The sequence below is a fragment of the Agelaius phoeniceus genome, chromosome 1, assembly GCF_051311805.1.
Source record: "Agelaius phoeniceus isolate bAgePho1 chromosome 1, bAgePho1.hap1, whole genome shotgun sequence".
Lineage (NCBI taxonomy): Eukaryota > Metazoa > Chordata > Aves > Passeriformes > Icteridae > Agelaius > Agelaius phoeniceus.
The window spans coordinates 129,960,891-129,972,739 of record NC_135265.1 but is presented as its reverse complement, the minus strand read 5'-3'; positions in this window follow the sequence as shown (position 1 = coordinate 129,972,739).

Below are 11,849 nucleotides of genomic sequence, written 5' to 3'. Positions count from 1 at the left end.
AGGAAACTAATTACACTGCATAGCTGGCAGCCTCAGTCTCCCAGCAATTTCAGGCCTTCAAGAATCCTGTAAGTAAATACATGAATGGAAGGCTTTAGCTGACCCATAGAATTCACACAGAGTTTCACTGAAGCTCTGGGACATCTTCAGCACACCTCAAAGCCTTTAGTTCTCTCTCAATGCCCTTATGAGGGAGCGTTGCTCAGCTGCAAGTAGAAAAGAGCCACCCAGAGATGAGGTGCCTCAGTTAAAAGCCACAAAACTGTTTCATGGTGGAGCTGTGGATGAACCCTGATCTACCAGCCTGGCTCTGCTCGGTCAATTTTACTAAACCTCACAGAGCTGCTTTTTGAAAAATTCATCCCAGCACAATTTTTTCCAGATACTAAAATATGTAGGGATGCAGTTCACTGAAACCCACCAAAAGATACACTTGTTCCCAAAAGTACTTCTTCTCAGGGCACATTTATGTTCTTTTTAAAAGGTATGTTAGTACAGTTTGCATTTTTTTTTCCAAAGCAAATTTGGGTTTGTTTAGTTGTATAGCAGAGAGAATTTAGAAAAGGAGTGAATAGATATACACTTGTCATATCTTCAGTAAAAGAATGGGAGTGAGGTTCCACAGCATACAGAGATGGAATTTGTTTACTCTTTTCATCTGTTACCATGTTCTCTTTTGCAAATAATTTTAAATGAGGAGGAAGTGAACTGAGAAATATATGCAGTCTCATTATCATGTCTCCTTTTTTGTGATGAAAGCACTAGCAGGTTATAGATGAAGTTAGTTAAAGCAAGTACATTGATTAGAAAGTCAGAAAACCTCTTACATACACTTGCAACAAACCCTTGAAGACCAAAATTCAGCTTTACAGTTTACAATGCTGTTTTTTCAGGTGTGTTGTGTATTATACCCTTCATCAGTGACTTACTTGTGTTTTGAGTTCCCATTCCAGAATGCAAGTGCAGGACGAGGGATTAGATTATATTAAAAAACAAAACAAAAACAACCAACCAACAAAAAAAACCAAACCAGAAAAAGCTATAGAGAGACAGGAAGAGAAATTTGGGCAGAGCTTGGTTATGGTACAGTAATTGTGAATTATTAACAGGCAAAGAAAGAAGGAAGGGATAGAGGGGAGTACAAAGGTCATAGTGATGTATACAGAAGAGCAACCCAGAAAACTGTATTCATTAGGAAGGTGGATTTTTCAAAACACATCTTTGGAAGGGATATAAACTAGGAAAAGGACTTGACTATTTTGGAGATGTTACTATGTATTTTATATATGTTCTTAGGGGTGTCCTGTTGGTAATACTCAAAGATATCCCAGTGATATATGAGTGATCTCATTGGCACATGTTACTGCCACATTCATCTTCCCAGGAGAGTTTTTGTTTTGGTAGGTAGGGGATGTTTTTAATATTCTTATTGGGAGTAAGAAAACAGATGGACTATTTAAGAGGAGTGCATAGTGACATAGGACAGGAAAAGAACTTCAGTTTGATATGCAATTAATTGGGGGATCTGTCAACTATTTTAAAAATGCATGGAGGGAGGGAGGATTTCCTGCTTATGAAGGAAGCAACACTTGAAAACAGAAACATAAACTTCATCCTCTCAAATCTACAGGACAAAGAAGAGTGGCACACTATTAGGGAGAGTACAAGACTGAACTGTGTAGTCACTTTACACAAAATGAGAAAAAAATGATGGATGAATGCTTTATACAGTGTTTCTGCTACTACAGATTATATTAATGCAGAACTAGAAAACTGATGCCACAGCTCAATGTATATGTACATATTTTAGCAGTCCTGTTTTGTCTGGAGAGGCAAAATATAAAAAAAAGCTTATATAAAATTTCCTTCTGCCTCATTTCTCTGCACTCAGTTTTAATACTTGGATTCCTAACATTGTATGGCTCCATATCCACATTTCATAGGTTAGTAGAGTAAAAATTTACATTTTCTGCTCCAAAGAGAGAAAGTGAACAAAGCACAAAATGCATCTCCAGCTCTGAGTTTCCCTTACTTCCAACTGTGAGGCACATCTACCATTTTGGGTTTTTTTTTTTGCCTCCACACTTTCTTTTGAGTATGGTTCACAGTTGGATATAGACAAAATCAGGTGTTGTCCCTCTGACGCAGATAAACCGGAGCAGGAAAGACATCCTTCCCCACCTCATCTTTTGGAGTGCAAAAAATACTCACTAATGAGGCACCCCAGTGGCCAGGAGCTCTGGATTGGTTTGGACAGATGTCTGAGGGCTGCCCAGCCTGATGACCTTCCCTGCTAATCCCAGGTATTTCCTTCTCTTAAGGATGTCTTCCTAAGGGCTCTTTTCTCCTCTGCTTCTCCCATTTCCTCTTCCTCTATCGCCACTCATCAGCAGCAGGGTCGGATTCCACGCCTGCAGTGAGAGAATGAGATTATTTCCTCCTCCATCTCCTCTTCCTCTTCCCCCACTGCTGCCAACTCCTGCAGCGGTCAGTGTTTTTTCTTAAAGCCTCAGGTGCAGGAATTACGTGATTATGCAGGAATTTCATCTTCCATTGAAAATAAAATGTTCCTAGCTACTGCAAACTCAGTGCAACAGAAGACAAATACAAATAATGATCCACCTCCCAAACTAGGGAAAAAGTTGCTTCAATTTCTGAATGCTTGGACTTGAGAGTCTGTTCCCTGTTCCATCTGCTTTTACATGTGGTGGCACTCGGTATAGTTGACACAGTATAGTTAAAAATCTGTAACCATCCAGCTGGAGCACTCAGCTCTTGGGGTGGGAGGAAAGAATCAGTCCAAAGTGCATTTTTGTCTGAGCTGCTCAGGGCAGGAACGCCTATGCAAAGGGAAGAGTTACAAGAAAAAGAAAATGAAGGCTGTGATAGCTCTGGATCCCTCACACCAACAATGACATAGAAATACTAGAACTTCAGTAGCTCCTCTTTTTAGTAAAATAATCTGTATAAATAGGACCTTGTAGAAGTAGTATCAATTGATACTCTGATCTTCAGACCTTTTTTATTGCTGCATTCTTTGGAACTATTAGTGTTCCAGCCAGTTGACAGAAATGCTGATAACCAGTTGGAGGATGATTCATAATTATTAAAAGCTCAGAGGCAATGGGAGGAAAGACATCTCTTCCTTAACTCACAGGGACAGTCACCTTTCACCTATATTTAATGACTGTTTTTCTGAATCAAAACAACTGGGGCAAAAATAGGGTTCCACCTTTCTATTGGTTTCAGAAGAGTGTAATTTCCATGGAGAATAGCTACAGAATAGATCTCATACTCAAACCAAGTAGTTTACACAAAGTTAATGGAAATATCAGCTCAAAGCACTACATAAGGGCATCACAAGTAATTAAAATTGGGTTGTTTTACAAGGTCAAATAAAAAGAGGGAAAGAACAAGAGAAAAGTCAGTCTCAGTTTATAAATATTCAGTGATTTACCATAAGCTGATTGCAGTTCAATGCTAGAACAATGTCAGCACCAAAAAATCTAGACTGGATGGGCAGAAACTAAGAGATAAGAACCAGCCAGAAACCAAGTATCACATCACCTCACTCACTCCCTCACCAGTGGGACTGGGAGAGAATCAGAAGGGTAAAAGCTGGAGAACTCCTGGGTTGAGAGAAAGACAGTTTACTAGGTAAAGCAAAAGCCACTCACACAAGTAAAGCAAAATAAGAAAAGAATGAATCACTGCTTCCCAGGGGCAGGCAGGTGTTCAGCCATGTCCAGGACAGCAAGGCTCCATCAGATGTAACAGTTACTTGGGAAGATAAATGCTGTCACTCCAAATGTGCCCCCCTCCCTCTTTCTTACCCCCAGTTTTTTTACTGAGCATGATGTCATTTGGTCTGGACTATCCCTTTGGTCAGTTTGAGTCACCTGTTCTGGCTGTGTCTTCTCTCAATCTCCCATGCAACCCCAGCCTCCCTGCCAGCATGGCAGCATGAAAAGCAGAAAAGCCCTTGGCTCTGTGTAAGCCCTGTTCAGCAATAACAAAAACGTCACTGTATTTGAAGCCCTGAGTTCAGCAAAAATCCAAATCGTAGCCCCATACCAGCCATGGTGAAGAAAACTAACTCTACCCCAGCCAAAACAGCACCATTCAAGCTACTAAATGAAGGCTATTTAAGAGAATATTCAGATATGATCATTACTTGAGAGTCTAGCCACCTTCATGCCTACTTTAAGTAGTAAAGAAAACTTGAAAGTTTTAAGTATCTGCAACATGATATGGACTTTTTACTGTAGGAAATGTGCCCAAGTTGAAATTAGGTTAGAAATTAGGGTTCATTGGGTTCATGGTGTGATAGATTTTGAGCTGTCTATTAATGACACCCATTCCAGTTCCTGTTATCCAGGTGCAATGGATCATCACTAATACCTGAAGGGTCAGCTGAAGACCAAAGGTTATGCCTCTGTGGAATTTATCATTTCTCATTGCAAATATCTCTGACTTGGAGAAGTGGCATGGAGTTCCCCTGTGCAGATAAACAGGAGGTGCTGGTTCCCAGAAGAGTGAACTGGTCAGCAGCAATAAATCAAGTTTAAAACACAACAGTCCAAACACTAAAGCAGGATGAAGTGGTCTGTGTACCATGCAAGGAGGTTAAAAGTATGCATATCATGTGCTGTGACTGATGGTTACTGAATGGGGAGACTCTTCTTATTAACTTTTTTTGGAATGAATACTCTCTCTGTCATCATTGGCTGCATTTGCAAGAAGTTTTTGTTCCCAGATGTTTATTCTCAGCCCTGTACTTCTTGTGTAAGCAGTCTTCCTCTAATGTGATCCTAGCTTTATGCAATGATTAAGAGTGTTTTTCAGGCTGCTTGGCTTGCTAGTTTCAGTGGCAGTCACATTTCAGCTTTCTGAACATGCACATGTTTGTCTCATGATTTCTAGTAACAGTGTCTCCCCTGATAGCCTCCAGTTTTGCTGTGCTTCCCCAGGCTGCTAGGGCCTTTTGTCAAGAGTGAAGACTCACAGTCTTCAAAAGAAAGATTTCCAGCTAACACCTGGAGAAGAACTTTCTACTTGTCAATGTCTTTCATCACCCTCCCAGCTCTGAGAGGTGGTGATGATCTCCCCCTTGTTATCCAAGAGCAGCAAGAAAGGAAGTCCTCTCTTGAGATTGCACTCCAGTGCCATTGGAGATGCCTCCAAATGTGTGCCTGCATTTTCTCTCTCACTGACAATGTTGTCTCACACATTTTGGGGTTGAGAGAACCACAAGTCAAGGCAGGAGGACTTTCCCACTAGCATGAAAGGCAGGAGGACTTTCCCACTAGCATGAAAGGATCAGGACTCTTACACAAAAATCTAGCAAACTCCTCTGCTATTTTAAAAGCAAGTAACAGCACATTTGAAAAGAAAAATTGACCCATTTAATATAAATCCTGTAAATCTTGTTTACTTTGCTTGCATGATTAGAGTTGTTATGTTAGCAGGGGAACATGAGCAGCATGTAGCACTATTCACTTCCTCTGCATTTGAATTTTCTGTGACATATACATTTTTCCCTTAGAAATTGAAGGCTGTTTAAAAAAAGAATTATTTTTTCTTCCACATAAAAAACCAGAAAAGCCACAGATTATGGGTTGGCAATAGTGACCAGCATGGAATAGTTACCTCCTTAACACAGTTCAGAGATACAGAAGGATCTGTCACATCTGTGTCACCTGCACATAGGAAAGAACAGGGTGTTGTCATGTCCATTGTCTGGTTGTGAGAGCACTGCAGGTGTGATGCTGCTGGAACTCAGGGTCTTCAAACAAGTTGTTTGTCAACATGCTTCTGAGTCCCTTATTTTACTCAACCAAATTTGATCTTCACCTCAAGAATTTGTGTCTGTGTACCTTCTACTCTTTCTCTCTAGGGCCTGGGCCTTAATGCTAAGATTTATAGCTTGCAATTTGTTTTCCCAGCCTCAGTCTTTTTGTGGTCCTCAAAATCGAGGAAGGAAACCCCTTTTTAATTTTGTTGCCATTAAGATCCCTGATCTTGTTTAGGACTCGAGACATCCTTGGCTCAAGAATGTGGAGCTATGTCCTGGCTCAGCTACATTGTTGGAGGTGAAACAGTAGCTATGGAAATCACCTGCTCCGGGTACTGTGTCAGTGCTATTCCCCAGCTTCACTATTTCCAGCCAGGTTTGCAGAAGCAACAGGAAAGTTAGCAAAGCAAGGCAAACAGTGCTGGGTTATTTTTGTTACACTCCATTTCCTTGCAGCTGGTCAAAGTACTCAGTACCTTCCAAGTCTGACCAGATAGAAATGCAAGTGAAAACTGAACTTGAAGTGAGCCCCAGACAAGCCTGGAGCAGTGTCTTGTGTTGATGTCCTTTGTCCTGCCCTGTTTCATCAGCAAGAGTGAGCAGCCTTTTGTGCACACTCACACCAGAAGATGTAAGTGCAAAGCCAGAAGGTCTCACCTATTTTTAACATCTCCCAAACCCCAGGGCAAGACCCAAAGAGGATATGGTGCAGGACAATGGGGTCACACCAGCCAGGAAGCCCCAGGACAGTGGGGGCTGTAGCCAGAGCCCCACTGGGTGGCTGCAGAGCAGGAAGAGCAGAGGGCAAAGAGCTGCTGAGATGAGCTGAGCTGAGCCTTCAGCCCCAGCCAGTCCTCAGGGCTCCTGGCCCTCTCCCTGCCACGGTGCTCTGCCATGTCTCTGCTGTTTGCCTCCCTGCAGAGAGCTCCCAGGCCAAGGAACAGCCTCTGCAAGCTCCCCTGCTGCAAGGAGCAGGGAGATGGTCTGATTTAAGGAGCTATTACTGGTACCAGTAAGCACACTGCAGTGGCTGCTTCCTGCATACTTACTCTGCATCTGCTCATGAAAAATGCCACCTAAACTGGACTTGGGCCATTAGCTTTGCCTGATGCTCTTACAATGGGGTTTGTTTCTTTTTATTAGATACAGTTTTCCAAAGGCACAGATAATTGCTGTTTCATCTTGAAACTAAAACAAAAAAAAAAAACCAACAAAAAAAAAAACCAAAGCCACCATCAGCTTTCTTGTCATGTACAATTTTCTTGCATGATTTAGAATTTGGTTCCTCTCTTTTCTCCTGATGGGAAATGTGGGGTAGGGACCCAGCACAGCATCTGGGAAGCTGCTGTAGTCCCATGGTTGAGCTGGATCATCAGCTCAGGTGCCACAGGAGCTGGAAGGAGAGATGGCTGCCCCCATGTCATCCACCCTGGAAAAAAATGCCCAAAGCAGTATGTATTTAAGGTTACCATCTCCCAGATGGTCCTTTACTCAGAACATCCCAATATGTTGTTAGTTATGGAGCAGGGCCTTGGGCTTAGGTTTGTTGTGAGAAACCAAAGGCGTGCTTACCATTTTTTATGACAGCAGCAGAGTTTAAATGAATGATTATAATAATAACTGCAGAGTGTGTTTCTGAGGTTTTACTACATGTAAACACAATCATAAGTGTAATCAATGTCAATGACTTCCATTTAATTCTCAGACAAAGTTTGCTTTTAAATACCACACCAGATTTGACATGGTCAATGATAAATGGAATGCAATTAGTTCTACTATTTGCTTTGATGATATGCTAAATTATTTCTTACAACAGACCATTTATTATCCAAAGCTAATGGTTATACTCTTGCATTTAACAAATCTGATGTATATTAAACCGTAGCAAACTGATAAGTTTCAAAATTAGATACTAAAGGCTAGAAAAAAGTGATTCCATTAATGAGTTTCATTTAATAAATCCTTGTCAATGCTCAAGTCATAAAACCTTAAATTGGAAGAGTTTTATATATATTTCTCATAACTGCACAAATAAAAAAATAATTATGCTGCCTCTTAGTGATTTGCAATCACTTAATGGATATTTAATCTTAAGGAAAATGTTCAAATTTAAATGTTCTTATGGCATTTTTAACATAATGCATCTTCTAATTGTTAACAAGAAAATTATTACTTTTTTTTCCCTCCAGAAATTTATTATGAGCTTACCGCGATAATTGAAAAATTAACAAAGAGAATGTAGTACTTCAGAAGACAAAAGTAATTTCCTAATTTTTCACTTTGTGTTGGTTTTGCATGGCCTGGTTTTTGGTAGCAGGGGGACCACAGAGGTGGCTTCTGTGAGAAGCTGCTGGAAGCTTCCATCATGTCCAGCAGAGTCAATCCCTGAGGGCTCAGAAGATGGACATCCTGCTGGCCAAGGCTGGGCCAATGAGAAGTGATGGTAGCCCCTCTGTGATAACAGATTTAAGAAGAAATCAAAACAAAGGTGGGAGGTGCAGTTCTAATTCCAGCCAGAGAAGAGGAGGAGGTGAGAACATGTGAGGGAAACAACACAGAGACACCAAGGTCAGTGGAGAAAGAGGGGGAGGAGGTGTTCCAGGTACCAGAGCTGAGATTCCTCTGCAGGCCATGGTGATAGCCATAGTGCAGACCATGGTGAAGCAGCTGTGTCCCTGCAGCCCATGGGGATCCATGGGGGATGCAGAGATCCACCCACAGCTCATGGGGATCTATAGGGGACACAGAGATCCACCCACAGCCCGTGGGGATCCATAGGGGATGCAGAGATCCACCCACAGCTCATGGGATCTATAGGGGATGCAGAGATCCACCCACAGCCCATGGGGATCCATGGGGGATGCAGAGATCCACCCACAGCCCCTGGGGATCCATGGGGGATGCAGAGATCCACCCACAGCCCATGGGGATCCATGGGGGATGCAGAGATCCACCCACAGCCCATGAGAATCCATGGGGGATGCAGAGATCCACCCACAGCCCCTGGGGATCCATGGGGGATGCAGAGATCCACCCACAGCCCCTGGGGATCCATGGGGGATGCAGAGATCCACCCACAGCCCCTGGGGATCCATGGGGGATGCAGAGACCCACCCACAGCTCATGGGGATCTATAAGGGATGCAGAGATCCACCCACAGCCCCTGGGGGAGGTGTCCATGCTGGAGCAGGGCAGACGCCTGATGCACTTCTGCCTGTGATCCAGTGGGAGACCCAAACAGAGACAGAGGGCCCTTGCTTCCAGGTTGGAGCAGCCTTCCTTGGAGGACTGCACCCTAAGGAAGTGACCAACACCATAGAAACTTTGGGAGCACTGTGTACCTGTGGGAGGGACTCACGTTGCAGCAGTTTTGGGAGGACTGGTCTGTGGAGAACTGTCTCCTGTGGGAAGGGACCCCATGGTCTCACAAGGGAATAACTTCTCTCCCTGAGGAGTGGAAGAAAACCTCAGGTGATGAACTGATCAAAACCCCCATGCCCTGTCTCCCTGCACTGTCAGTGGGAAGGAGGGAGGCATTGGGGGAAGAAAAGGTGTTTTTAAGGGTGTATTTTACTTGTCATTATCCTCCTCTGATTTTGTTGGTAATAAACTCACTCTGTATCTCCTCGGTGAGCCTGTTTTGCTCTTGGAGTGTTTTCTCCTGGTCTTTAACTCATGAACCCTCTGTTAAATTTTACTCTCCTCTGTCCAGCTGTCGCAGGGGAAGGTGAGTGAGCAGATTTCAACTGTGCCTGGCATTTGGCCAGTGTCAAACCATGATACACTTATTTCCAAATTTTCTTCTATCTTCAAAAGGCAGGTCTGTCCCATTTTGATTTATATTATTCAAAGTTTCAAAATAATGCAGACCACAAATTCTGGTTGTTGTTAGAGGAAATACTTCCATAACATGATGGGTTACAGAAATGGACAATTAATTACTATTTCTGTGGTTACCTTAATAATAGCAAGCCAGGCCTACACCAGGTGGCTCTGCCCCAGTCACCCTGCACACGCTTATCTGCCTCCTCCCAAACACCTCCAGCTCTCCCTGTTCTTCCTTCCACCCACACCTGGCTGCAGCCCCTCCAGGCACATCCCTAAATCTTACACTCTTCTGCCATTCCTCAGAGATTTTTTCTCAGTCTAGTACCTTCTCCCATTTTCTGAGCTCCATGTGTTCTTGCTCCTTGTATGCAGGGGTTATTCTTCTCAACAGTTCAATCCCCCTGAAGTGGGGGGGAAGAATTGATAGGAAGAATTGACACTAGGGATGAAGGGAAACTTAGAAAATATACCAGTGTTTCATGATGAACACTTAAAAAAATCACAAATATCATACTGGTCTCAGTAAAATCTTAAAAATTAGCAACCATGGATTACCCCTTCTGCCAAGGATTACATAGAAATAAAAAGGGCATCTTGGCATTTTTGCTTAGAAGAAAAAGAAGTGCCCTAGACATTCAAATCACCCTTCCAATTTTGTTGTCCATACAATGTCTTCATTAATCTGTTAATCTTGAATAAAAACAGGTGCAACAGGGAGATTTGACTTGGGAAATTTCACTTGCAGGACCAAGCTAATACACTGCTGTTTTTGGTAGCCTTTACTTTAGGCTCTGCCTCATTATTTTCTCTGTAAACTGTCTGGTCTCTAAATTCTGATCAGATGTATGTTCACATCATCCAAATGACATCCTGTCTCCTGCCAACATTTTGGCTGGGATAACATTTCCCTTGAGGCTCTCCATCTAGATAAAAGAGACCTCCACAAATTCTGCATGACTGGCCTAGGGCTGCCTGAAGCTGCAAGCTCTGCTTAACTCTGCCCCTACACTCCATAGTATGTATTCATCGCCCCTGCATCTTTATTTACCATCTTTATTCATCTTTATCTTAGTAAGATTCATAAAGATTTTTGACAGATGATGCATACCTTCTTAACTTTGGTTTTCCAACAGAAATATCAGAAAGTGGCAGAGAGCTGCTTCTTTTTCAGTTTGAGGAAAGCTGCAGGCACCAATAGTAGCAGTCTATCATTGCAGCAAAGGCAGTCCATCACACTTGCTATGCCTTCCACTCAGCTCCAGTCAGATACAGCTCTGTGATTTTAGTACTCCAAAGTCCTTGTATTTCTCCAGAGTAGCACTCATCTTTTTCTAGGAAGTCATGTTAAAATGAACCACCTGCAGAAGGTTTTGTCTTCAGCTTTTTCTTCCGAGTAAAAAGGATTTACTTAGCAAATAAATCCTCCTCTTCTTTTGGGGAGCAGGCACTGGGTAAACACATTCTGCTCATCATCTTTTTCTGCAGCCGAGTGGCTGCTTGCACCGAGATGAGGTATCAGCAGGAGCTCAGTGATCATCTGCTCTGTTTAGCCAAACAGCACTGGCTTGGACCAGCCTCAGCATACACTGTCTTCTCCCTGGCCAGTCCTTGGCAGGCTACTGGGGGCAAAGGATATTAGGAGATATGGAGGGAACCTGGGGCTGTGGAAGAGGAGGGAGACAAGGATGGGATGAGGTGAGATAGGATTTCTGCACAAATTGTGGGAAGCAGACGTGGTTACTGCTGCTGTCCATGGGGCAAATTGTCTTCTCCTACCACACCTCAGATGAGCCTCTGTGGGACAATGACACCACAAAGCCATGCAGTTCATGTACCATTGCCATGCACCAGAGCCCCATAGGGGAGATCTAAATCACACATTCACATGGCATGCTTAATGACCCCATGAGTGAAGGATAAAATAAAGGTCATAATAAAGAGCTACAATGAAATCCCTCAGGACACTGATGAGAAACCAGGCAGCTCTGCTTCCTGCAAGACAGGCACTGATTTCCTCTGATGGCAGACCAAGCTGTCACTGTGGCTGCTTGCTTTAGCACGGGATGCCAGCTGCATGATACCATTAGCATTCCTCATCAGCCACAGCTTATGTCTCTCTGTGCACACTGTTGGAAAACCAGGTCATTCTCTTGGCTCATCCTCCTCTGATAACTCCTCTTTTCTTTCACTGCTGGGAAGCCGAGGATGGTGTAATTAGTTTTCACTA